The sequence below is a fragment of the Pristis pectinata genome, chromosome 23 (assembly GCF_009764475.1).
Source record: "Pristis pectinata isolate sPriPec2 chromosome 23, sPriPec2.1.pri, whole genome shotgun sequence".
NCBI lineage: Eukaryota > Metazoa > Chordata > Chondrichthyes > Rhinopristiformes > Pristidae > Pristis > Pristis pectinata.
Genome location: NC_067427.1, coordinates 10395261 through 10408291, shown reverse-complemented (window position 1 = coordinate 10408291; position 13031 = coordinate 10395261). Strand labels below are relative to the sequence as shown.

The window sequence follows — 13031 nt, the reverse complement described above, 5'->3', positions numbered from 1 at the left end:
GTTCCTTGAAAGTGGCAACACAGGGTGGTGAAGAAGGCATTTGGCATGCTTGCCTTCATCAGTCAGGGCACTGAGTACGGGAGTTGGGACATTATGTTACAACTGTACAAGTCGTTGGTGAGAACACACTTGAATTATTGTCCTCAGTTCTGGTCGCCCAGCTAAAAAGGATATCATTAAGCTGGAAAGGGTGCAGAAAAGATTCACGAGGATGTTACTGGGACTGGACAGCTTGAGTTATAAGGAGACACTGGACAGGCTAGGACCATTTATCCTGGAACAAAGAAGGCTGAAGGGTGACCTTATAGGGGTATATAAAATCATGAGGGGCATAGAAAAGGTGAATGGTTACAGTCACTTTCCCAGGATAGGGTTGTCTAAAACTTGACAGCATAAGTTTAAGATGAGAAGGGAAAGAGTTAAAGGAGACCCGAGGGAAAACTTTTTCACACAGAGGGCAGTGAGTATATGGAACGAGCTGCCATTGAAAGCTGTAGAGGCGAGTACAATTACAAAACTTAAAAGACATTTAGACAGGTACATGGATAGGAAAGGTTTAGAGGGATATGGGCCAAATGCAGGCATATGGAACTAGCTCAGGTAGACAAATTGGTCAACGAGGATAAGTTGGTCCAAAAGGCCTGTTTCCATGCTGCATAACTCGATGATTCTATGAATGTAATCACCATTGTAATGTAGGAAATGCACCAGCCAATTTGCACACAACAAATTCCCACAAGCAGCAAGTTACTAAACTACAGATAATTTGTTTTATTTGGCTGATTGAGAGATAAATATTGATCTGGATATTCAACTCCACCTGAAAAAGCAGATGGAGCCGCAGTTTAATGTCTCATCTGAAAATCAGCACCTCCACCGATGTGGCAATTCTACATGGAAATAACAGGCTGCAATAATCTGACTTGAATTTACAATTTTCTGACACAGAACCTCCCAAGTGGACTTTTCCAAACACTTAATATTGTGTGCTTTGGTGCACTAGTACAATTGGAGCTACAAATGTTAAACTTGCAATTTGAGTTTTTATTATAAGAAGACAATGTTTGCTGGTATGGAGGTCTTATTATCTCTAATAGTCTATTCTCAATTGCATCGTGACTTTGTGAAAAATCCACGAAATTGGATTGATTTTCACACCCATAATGGGCAAATGGACCAAGCACTTGCATGTGCAGTCAGTGTGTCTGTCATTTTTCCAGTATCGGATATGCACTTGTTGCTCACTGCAATTCTTCTGTAGAGAAATAAATTGGAGCTTTAGGTTGGAACCTACAATCATTGTTGAACAATTAGTGTACGACCAAAAGTACATCACATATTATGTTCCATTTATGCTGATGTCAAGGAACATTCCGTCGACACTGGGAAAATTAGTGAGGCGGCATCAGATCTAACTGCAAGCTACTCAAACATCTTCCAAAATTCACAGAGCATGCACAAACTAATAAGGAGTACTTTTTTCAGCATTTAATGGGTGTCTCAATAGTGACACTGCTAGCAGCACTCATTTATCATTTTTTCTAACTGAGGTGTGGCAGAGTATGCAACAATGCCATGCCCAGAGTCACTTATCTTTGCATCTTGAGGAATGGATTTCCCCTAAATGAGGATGTATTTCAACAATGTTAGTGTGTGCAGAATCATTTCAGACAATGTAAAATTAAAAATACAAAATTTGAAAATCATAACATTTTCCAGTAAATTTACATGCTTACAATTTTCCTGTTTCATTGTGATTCTACTGCCGGAAAGCTGCTGCTTACACTGTGAGACTGGAAGATGTGAATAGAGCCACAGTTGGCATGAATAACAGTTTGTGTTTTTATTTCTGTTTGTTCACAAGATGTGGACATTACCGGCAGTGGCAGCATTTGTTGCTTATTCTTAACTGCCCCTTGTTTCTGACTCAAAAACCAGGCTTCAGCCTGTGACGAAGCATTTAAACTTCACTTGGTTGCAATGGTGGAAATGCCAATCAAACCACAGGGTATATAATTTCATCCTGTCCCTGGTGATATCTTGGAGTTACATTTGCTCTCGGGCAGGACATTAAACTAGTTAGTGGACCTGAAATTGAAACTGTGATGTCAGTTTCTGGTCCTAAAGTCATACAAAAGAAGAGGAAATGCTATGCACTGGGAATTAAGAGTCAACCATATTGGCAAGTCTGGAGTTGCATAGATACCAGACAGTGTAAGGACGGTAGATTTCCTTACCTGAAGGACATAGGTGAACCAGGTGGTTTTTAGGACAATTCAATAGTTTCATGGCCACTGTTAATGAGACTAATTTCCTTTTTTAATTTTAGCCTTACTTAATTGTGTTCTTGAATTTAACTTTCCAGCCTCTGTGCTGGGGTTCAAACTGATTTCTCTGGACGAATGGTTCAGAGCTCTGGCTACGAGACCAGTGATCCTGCTTGTGTTTGTGTGTCTAGGGCTCACCTTCCCATATTGAACAAGGTCATGAAAAATACCTACCATTCAGTTTCTCTATTGGGAGGGAAATAAACTCTTCAGGAACTCTTGTCTTTAAAGGAATAAAGACAAAACAGCTGAAAGTAATTGGACAGTCTTATGATTGGGAGATTCTCGCTCCCAGATAACATCAACCCAGTCACCTCCAGTCAGGCTCTTCTACAGTTAACTTTGATGAGTCTCCCACAGCTCCTGGCACACAGGACATTTGTCCTAGCCTCTCTCTCTCATTCACATGTACTTCTATCTCCTTCTGAGTGCATTGTGGCGCTCTCTTGCAGCCTCTTTCTTCCGTGGCTCCATGACTGCTGTCTAGCTGCCACAGAGAGTTCATCTTTAAGAGTGGATGCCTTTCTGTCACTGACGCAGAGCAAAATGTTTCCTGCTGCCCTAAATTGAGCAAGTGTACAAGTCATGTTTTAGTACATTTTTGGATATAACCCACCAGAATGTCTTTCTCACCAACCACTACCTTTGGAAGGGATCTGATTAGATATTAGCACTAGATGCAACACAAGTTTAGCACACCAAAAATAGAAGGAAATCCAATTCCTCAGAATTTTTTTGCAATAACAACAAGTTGTGTTTATATAGCACCATTAACGTAGTATAAGAATTCTACACATTCCACAAGACTATTAGCAAATTTGACAAAGAACCACAAAGAAATCTGACCAAAGATAGTTAGAGATAGGTTTTAAAGAGCATCTTAAGGGAAGAAAGTGGAGAAGCATAAAGGATTAGTGAGGGAAGTTCAGTGCTTAGGGCCTTGGCAGCTGAAGGGATAGCTATCAATAGTGGAGCAATTAAATTCTGGGATAATAAGTCCAGTGAAGTATCAAGATCACAGAAGGTTATAGGACTGGAGGAAATTAACAAGATAGGGAGATAAGAGGCCATGGAGGGATGAGATAACAAGGGTGAGAAATTAAAAATTAAAATTTAAAAGATCTATTATAGGATGCTCCTGAGCATTAAAGAAAATGCATTGCCATTACCTTTGAGCTATTACTCTGTATTGTTTTATTAAAAATAAACAAAATTGACTGCAGCTAATAAAAAAAACTACCATTCAGTTTCTCAATTGGGAGGGAAAAATACACTTCAGGAACTCTCGTCTTTATTGGAATAAAGTCAAAGCAGCTAAAAGTAATTGGATAGTTTTATAATTGGAACATATTTAGCCACATTCATTTGTTTGGTTCAATACAATGTCATTCTTTAAAGTTGAAACTAAAACAAGTTAATTAATTAGTTTAACATCTGAACAGCCTCACCACTCAGAACACCAATAATGCTGCAAAATATCAGAACTGTACTCTAGTAATTTAAATCCACTTAGGGCAACAGCTTGATTAAGGTCACAAAATCTAACGAAAGGATTAGCATTTATAATCAGCACATTGGTTCATATCATTGCATTGGAGGCCCTATATACATGCAAGTTGGTGTTTACATTGTGCTTTCATTTTCAGGATCTAAATGGATTTTCAGCTAAAGAATTACTTTCAAAATGTTGATATATAAGCAAACTGCAATTTCCTACAACCAATGAGGTAGATGACCAGCTGATCTGTATGGTTGTGTTGGGTAGGGATAAATACTGGGTAAGACAAACATTGTGCTTTCTGCTTGCCTGAACAAGCAAAAGGGTTTTGCATTAACCTCATTGAAGAAGGCAGCATTCTATCACATTGCATTGAAGTGTCAGTCAGTTACGTGCTGAAATCCTGCAAAGGTCTTGAACTCAGAGGGCCAAATTTGAAAAGCCTTGAAAACTGGTGCAGTGATTGCATGTCTGAATGATTCATCTAGCTCAACGCAATGTAAAGTAGATAGCATAATATCTTCACACTGCTAATTCAACACCTCTTTTAAATTATAGGCCATCATATCCTGCCTCCTTAAAATCCTCTCTTGACCATTTATCATCAAACTACTATCCTAAGTCTGTACACCATCTTTCTCAGCTGGAGCTTGAATACGTTATTATCAGCTAAGTATATTATTGCCACTTCCTTCTTGTTCACTCATGAGATAATGTCATGGCTAGGAAGGCCAACATTTATTGACTATTCCTAATTGCACTTGAGAATTTATAACAGGGTCCTAGCAGGTGCCCCTGTGGGATCCTACTTTCCACTTCCATTTCTCTGAATATTTATGTTTTATCCAAACTCCCTGCTTTCTGAATTGAAACCAAATAGTTATCCATTTTTTTATTCGTCCCCTGACTTTGCATGCTCTGACCTTATTCCTTAACATATTATGTGACACCTTAATGATGTGATTTTGCAATTCTAGACAAATTACATTAACCGTGATCTCCTTTTCTAATCAGTTGATTACCTCTTCCTAGAATTCAAAAAGACTGGACAAGCAAGTCTTTCCTTTTGGAAACCAATATCAGATACAAGAGCCTGAGGGTTCTTGACAGGACAGATGTGGAGACTATGCTTCCTCTTGTGGGAGAATCTAAAACTATTCTTAAAATAAGGGGATGCCATTTTAGGACAGGGATAAGACTTTTTTTCTCTCAGCAGTTTCTGAGTCTTTGGAACTCTCTCCCTCAAAGGGTGGTGTAAGCAGAGTCTGTGAGTATTTCTAAGGCAGAAGTAGATAGAATCTTGATAAGCAAGGAGGTGAAAAATTACACGAATAGATGGCATTGCGGAGTTGGTAATCAGATCAGCCATGCTTAAATGGCAGAGCAGGCTCAATGGGTGTGTCCCTGCTCTTATTCATATGTTCATGCTGATTACTTAATGTATTTTAAGCTTCTCGCTGTTCTTCTAATGTCATTTGTATTTCTATAATTTTTACCATCACTGTTCTATATTCCCCACACACGTTTCATCTCCCTTCTTAAATATAGTTATTACACTAGCTGTTCACTGGTTCTCTGGCACTGCATCTTTTCTTAACAATTATTTTTTTTTGTAATCTGCTATTACTTCCCTAGATTATTTTATAATGTGTAGATATAAACCATTTGGACCATGGGTTTTATTGTCTTTGAGTTTGATTAAGTTAGTTAATATGTCTCTTTTTTTATTTTAAATGCCATGCCATCACATTTAGTTTCATCGCCTGTTGTTACATTGACCAGATCGGTCTACCTGATAAATAGTGAAGTAAAGTAATTATTTAATGTTTCTGTTATTTCACTATCTAACCTTTGATTTTATGCTGGCTGTCTCTAGTGGCCCTATTCCCTTCCCAACATTTCTTCTTATATTTATCTGCCCAAAGAATATTTTCTTTTTCCTTGATAATTTAGTTTCTTAGTTCCCTTTTGCATTCCAAAGTATTTTCTGATTTCTCTCCTAATCTCTTTGTATTCTCCCTTGTTATGCTCTCTCCTGCTTTCCAGGCACTTATTGTAAGTTCTTTCTTTAGTCTCAGTTTTTTTCCCTTAATTTATCATGGGATACCAAAATCATTATAAGTGTCAAATTTACAAGTTTTCACTACTGTAAGGGATTAGCTTTAAACAAATTGCTGGCTGCAGCTTATTACTTCGTGAAAACTGGTTCTATAGGGAAAGTGTCTTGTTACAGTACCTTTACTGATTCTCTTTTAAAGTCATTTATACAGCAGTAAAAACAAATAAAACTCAAGGAGATAAAAGGAAATAAAGTCTTATTTTATTTGTTAAAAAAGCTTCAACTGAATTTTTATTATATTTGATTAATTTAAAATCATGCATGTCCTCATTAAATTTGTTTCCAATAATTGCAAACATTTAGTGAAAAACACATTGCCAAAAATAATTCTTAGGCTTCCCCTCTATATGCTTTTCCAATGAAAAAAAAGCAGGTTTGACAGCTTCCTAACTAGAACCTCTCAATTCACATATAACTCTCCATAAATTGTTACTTGTCCTTTTCATTGGCTATAATAATGGGAGTCTAAAGGGAACCACTCAGTAATCAAGTTTCGTACTTAAGTGGATCTGTCACAAATCTAGAATTTGCTGTGCCACAGATACAGGAAGATCTGTCATTCTGTTCCATCATTGGATTCCATGTGGAATCCAGTAGCAGATTCAATCACAATGGCAATCCCAAGGATTGAACTGTGGAATCAGACTCCCATCCTACATCAGGCTCTTCCATCCTACAACAGGCAAACCGTATATACAAGTGTCAACCCATCCTTCGGAATGGAGATTCCCAGCCCTTTAGAATAGCAGGGAAAAATGACATTCAGTTATTTATTTACTTTACTTGGTGCTTTCAAGTTTTTTTAAATACTGTTTCTTTTTAATTATTTAAAACAATGATAAATGTCAAAACCCTCGACAAGCCTTGCTTCCTATCAAGCGTTCTGGGGCCTTGGCCTCAGCAATATGACTTCCAAGACCTCACGACATGTCAGATGCCTCTGAGTGTGTGGGCCAACTCATTCAACCCTCTTAAGGCGGCCCAAGTTCTTATCGGCTGAGGGCCATTTATTTCCCTTGAACTCCAAATATTTGAAAAACGTTCTTTACTTCTAAAGGAATGTAATTTAACATGTAGATCTGATGTTTGCACAACCATGAAATAATTGGTGTTAGAAACATTGTCACTGCTTAAATTAATGTTAGTCTTTGGAACTTGCTACCACATACAGTAGTTGAGGCAAATCCCATAAATGCACTTAAGGTTTTGTTAGATATGTACACGAGGAGGAAACATGTGTTAATAGGTGGGAAGAAATAAGGTGGAAGGAGGTTCATGTGGAGCATAACATCAGCACAGATATGGTGTGCAGAATAGCCTATTATTCTCTTGAATTCATTTACTTTAAGGTGACCACTTTCTTGAACCGTCACAGATTATGTGATAAGTGTACCACCAGAGTGATGCTGGGTGCGAAACTCCAGGACTTAAGCCCAGCAATGATGAATGAACAGTGATACATTTCCAGCAAAAATCAAACTGTTGGAAGAACTCTGTGGGTCAAGCAACACCTGTGGAGGTAAAGGGATGGTCCACATTTCAGGTCAATCCCCTGCATCAAGACTTGTTACGGATTCCACATCAGGATTTATTGTGACAGAGGGGAACTTGCAGGAGGAGGGTTCCTATATGCCTGCTGCCTTGTTCTTCTGGATGGCAGAGGTCAACAGTCTGGGAGGTGACATTGAAGCAGCCTTGGCTAGTTGCTGCAGAGCATTTCGTAGAAGTTGTATACACTGCAGCCAAGCTCTGCTGTGGTGGAAGAAATGAAGGTTTGGGCTGGTAAATCAGCTGTCAACCATGTGTGTTGTTCATCCTGCAAGCTTCTTACATACCAATGGAACTACACTCATCCAGGCAAGTGGAAGGAATTCAATTATATTCTGGTACGCCTTACAGTCAATAGGAAAATCTTTGGGATATCAGGTGACTTCTGACTTAACACAGCATACTCAGCCCTGCCTGAGGCAGCACCTATGTCAGGTGAGTGGTAGACTCTTGGGGGCGGGGGAGGGGCTCAGTTGATGGGGAAATGTGGGGAGAATAAAATGGGTTAGAATAGAATTAATGTAAAAATGTATGACCAATTCTTGGAATAACTATATTACCTACATAACTTTTGTTAAGTCTATAGTCATTGGTGATCCCCAAGATGTTGATAATTGGTGCTAATGGAAGGTATTAAAACCAGCTTTTGTTGGAAATGGTCATTGCCTGGTACATGTGCTGCGCAGATGTTACTTGCCAAGCCCGATCTCCTTACTGAATGTATGCCCATGGGAAGTAATTGAAGGTGGCTTGGCCTAAGCCAGTGTCTTGAACAACTCCTGTACTAATATCCTAGGGCTGCAATGATCAACTCCAACTACCACAACCATCTTCCTTTGTATTAATATATGACAACAACCAGTGCTGAGTATTACTAAGACTCCTTGATGCTAAATTTAGTTAAATATTACTTTGGTGTCTAGTGTAGTCACCACTGGAAATAGCTGCATCTCAGCACTAGAGATCAGCTTTTTAATCTGCGTTTGAACTAAGGCTGTAACAAATTTTGCAGTTAAATGGTCTTGGTGGAAAATGAACAGCAATTTGTAGTAAAAGGTGAGCAAGGGCCATTTGATGCTGCATCATTGCTGCTGTAGTGATGATTACCTGGATTAGATTTGAACTGCTTCTGTGGGCAAGGCATGCCTGGACAATATTACTCAGTCTGGTTGATGATAATGTAGCTATACTGAAATAACTTATTTAGTATGATTAGTTCAAGTGCAACTCTTCAGCATGTTGGATCCCATAACCAATCCCTGCATCTCATAATATCGTATTGAGTCAAAGAGCTGTACAGCACAGAAACAGGCCCTTCAGTTCCAACGTCCATGCTGACCTTTTTGCCCATCTACACTAATCCAATTTTCCCACATTAGGTCCGTATCCTTCTATGCCTTGCCTATTCGAGAGCCAGTCTAAGTGCCTCTTAAACATGGTGATTGCATTTGATTCCACCACTTCCTCCGACAGCTTGGTGCTGCAGGAGGAGGTAGAATCAGATACATCACTATGAGAGATCATCTAGTCTATGTAAAAAATATTCACCTCAAATCTCCTTTAAAACTCCTTCCTCTCACCTCAAACCCATGTCTTCTTGTTTTTGATACCCCTTCCATAGGAGAAAGATTCTATCTGCCCGATTTACGTCTCTTATAATTTTAATGAGTGAATCAAACTGGCTGAAGAATGGTTTCCCCAACTGTAACCACCTCAGGAGTAGATCATAATGAATCTTCAGTGCGCTTAGTGGTTGAAAATAGTTGCAAATGCCTTGTCTCCGACACTGACGTGCTGTGCTTCAGCATTGTTGAGAATGGGGATTTTCCTGGGATCAGCATCTCCCATTAGCTGTTTCATCATCCAACACCATCCATGAATGAATAGTTTTGATTTGATCTGGTAATTGCTGAATTGCTTAATTCTGGCTAATGCACGATGCTTCCGCTTAGCTAGCGTATAGTCTTGCATTGTAGTTTTGCCCAGTTGGCAGTTTATTTTTTAGGTAGATCAGAGTTGGTTGCATAGTTTGATAATGGTCAAGTGAAACAAATGCTACACCATGAGGTTGTAGAGCACAATTTTGTTCTTGCTGATGGCCCATGGTGCATCATGTGTGCCTAATTTTGAATTGCTGGATGTGATCGTAATGTGTAGCATCAGCATTTTGCAAACTTGTGACGTTACACATCATGATGGAACTTAATCTTTATAAGAACTGTTTGATGGTTATACCATTGTATATAGCTGTATTAATAACAGGTAGACTGGTAAAGACAATATCAAGTAGGTATGTCAAAAAGCAAAAAATTGCAGCGGCTAGAAATCCCTCCCCTTTCTCTGCAACTTAAAATGTTCTATTCCTAGGTTTACCTAATCCTGACCTGAAATATTAACTCTGTTTTGATCTCCCCACAGAGGCTGTCGGATGTGCTGCATTTTCTCTTTTTATTTTAAATAGATCTATTCCTCTTTTTGGTTCACCCACCAACAGCTGCAAACCCAATATAGCAGCTACATTGATCAGGTTTTGGCTAGCCAATCATTGGTGGAGATACCAGGTCAATCTCAGTAATAGACTGAAGTCCCCATCCAGAGTATATTCTGACCCCATGCTACTCTCTATACTTCTCCCACCTGCTGTTATGCATGTAGTACTTCTCCCACCTGCATTTGACCTGATGTGAAGGGACTTCTTGAAGTCTAGACACAATATTGAGATTTCACAGGGCTAGTCCTTTTGACTCACTAGACTACCACCTCTCTTAGGTGTGGCCTGCCGGAAGGACAGAAAATAACTCGTGATTTTCACGTTCAACAAGTTAGAATCTTGTAACCACAAATGGGAGACAAACTGAAAAGAGGTTAAGACTGAAAGTGCTCACACCTTCAGACTGTATGCTGAAAGAATATGGTCAAATTAGCAACAGGGAATTGATGAAAATCAGCAGAGACCACAGAATTTGCACTAATACATCTAATAAACGATTGCCAAGAAATAATTAATACATCCATAGGGAGTTAATCAGAAAAGAGATTGATAAGCATAAAAGGGGTGCTTAAGAAAAACAAAAAGGGGAGATAGAAATAATTAGGACTAGATAACTGGGAGAGACAAAGCATGCTTTTCATTTAAATAGGTATAATTATAGCAGCCGTAGTATAGTCTGCTGTGGAAGAGGAAAAAAGGCAATTGAGGCGGTAGGTGTAACCTTTTGACTTCTTCACGTCACAGGGTCGTGAGCGCTAGCTGGAGCTTAACTCCACTTGATAATCAACAGAACTTAGTCCATATATTTGTCAGCGACCATGCTCTCTACTGAACACATAACAGTATTAGTTTTGTGAACTATAGATTTAATAATAGTGCGTATTAACTTTATGTAGAGAAATTAAACCAACTGCCCTTACTAATAAAGACATCAGGCTGAGTCAGAATTCACTATAAGATGTTAGAAATGCTGCCTAATACACAGGAGGCACATGTGAATTATGTTGCTAGTTCTGCTCAATTTCTAAACAGAACAGAAACTGAGAACCTAGAACACCAGGATTTCCACTTCTGGTGTTGCGTTTCAACTGTAATGTAAATGCAAAGGAGGGAATGCATCATCCACTAACACTACACTGTAACACCACGTGCAGCAAATGCATGTGATTTTTGAGTCTGTGGTTTTCAATTGCTTGTTTTTAACTTACAGAACTTTGCATTATCCAACCACACCACCAATATCTCAGCAGCAAAATAATAAGCTGGACTTTTTTTTCCAAACTTTGTAACAGCTGGACCCAAACAGTGCTGACAATAAAGCCAAGGGGACTGTCAGACCAATAACAATACTGAATATATTTTTAGAACAGCTGAAGCCTGAACCAAACTGCATGTTACATTAGCTTACACACCTTTAAACAAACTGGACAAGGAATTGATTCAAGTCCAAATCAGTACACAATCTATTAGAGATCAGTTGCACAACCATGGGAAATTGCCTCATTTGTTTATTATCAGTGAGCTAAGATGCTTGGCACAGTTCCACAGACAGTTCAGCAGACCCTGGAAGTATGGAGATCATTGACTCAGATGCATATTGAGATGGTAAGAACCGTCAAGGTGGGTGGGTGGGTGGGAGGGAAAGTGGTAATGCAAAGTAATCAGACAAAGTTAACATGGTTATGTGAAAGGGAAATCATGTTTGACCAATTTATTGGAATTCTTTGAAGTAACTTCTGATGTGGATAAAGCAGAACCAGTGGATGTACGATACTTAGATTTCCAGAAGGTATTTGATAAGCTGCCACATCAAAGGTTATTGCAAAAAATAAAAGCTCATAATGTAGGAGGTTATTTATAGGCATGAATAGGAGATTGCCTGGCTAACAAGAAACAGTAGCAAAAATGGGTCCTTGTCTGGTTGGCAAGATATAATGGGTAGGGTGCCAGTGGGATTGGTGCTCTGACTAACTTTTTATGATTTATATAAATGACTTGGATGAAGAAACTGAGGTTATGCTTCAGTTATACAAGGCATTGATGGGACCAGATAAGGAGTACAATTGTACAATATTGTTCTTCTTTAAAAAGAGATTCACCAGGGTGTTGCCTGGAAAGGAGGGCTGTCGTTAAATGGAGAGATTGGATAGGCTGGGTTTATTCCCACTGAAACGCAGTACAGAATTACAATGTTTATCCTCCTTTAAATGATGTTAATGCACTGGAAACAGTACAGATAGAATTTACTGGATAATGCCTGAAATGGGTGGGATGTCTCATGAGGAAAGATTGGACAGGCTAAGCTTGTATCTACTCGAGTTTAGAAGAGTGAGAGCAGACTTGGTTGAAATATATTAAGATCCTGAGGAATCTTGACAGGGTGGACTATCTACCCTAATCCCATTTGCCAGCATTAGACCCATATCCCTCTTCTCCTTTCCTATCCAATTACCTGTCCAAATGCCTGTTAAACATTGTAATTTTATGTACCTCAACTGCCTGCTCTGGCAGCTATATCTAAATATTCACCACCCTCTGTATGACAAACTTACCCCTTAGATCTTCTCCCCTCTTCCCTTAAACCTGTGCCCTCTGGTTCTAGATTCCCCTGCCCTGGAAAAAAGATTCTGTAAATCTCTATAAGGTCACCCCTCAGCCTCCTACGTTTCAGTGGGAATAAACCCAGCCTATCCAATCTCACCATTTAACTACAGCCCTTCTTTCCAGGCAACACCCTGGTGAATCTCTTTTGCACACTATTGGTACCACATCCTTTCTGTAGTGTGGCGGCCAGAACGCTACATAACAAGTGTGGTCTAATCAATGTTTTGCACAGCTGCGACATGATGTCCCAACTCTTAAACTCAATGCCTCGGCCCATGAAGCCAAGCATATCAAATGCCTTTTTCTCTACCCTAGCTGCTTGTGTTGCCACTTCCAGGAACCTATGGACTTGCAGCCCAAGGTCTCAATGTTCCTAATGCCACTGCCAATTACTTTATACGTCCTAACAAAATTTGATGTCCTAAAGTGCATTACTTTACACTT

At 39.2% G+C, this 13031-nt stretch overlaps 1 protein-coding gene across 3 annotated transcripts in view; it reads right to left on the bottom strand.

Annotated features, from left to right (window-relative positions):
* ak8 (adenylate kinase 8) overlaps positions 1-13031 on the bottom strand; it is a 112740-nt gene that overhangs the window by 84536 nt on the left and 15173 nt on the right. The window lies entirely within an intron of this gene.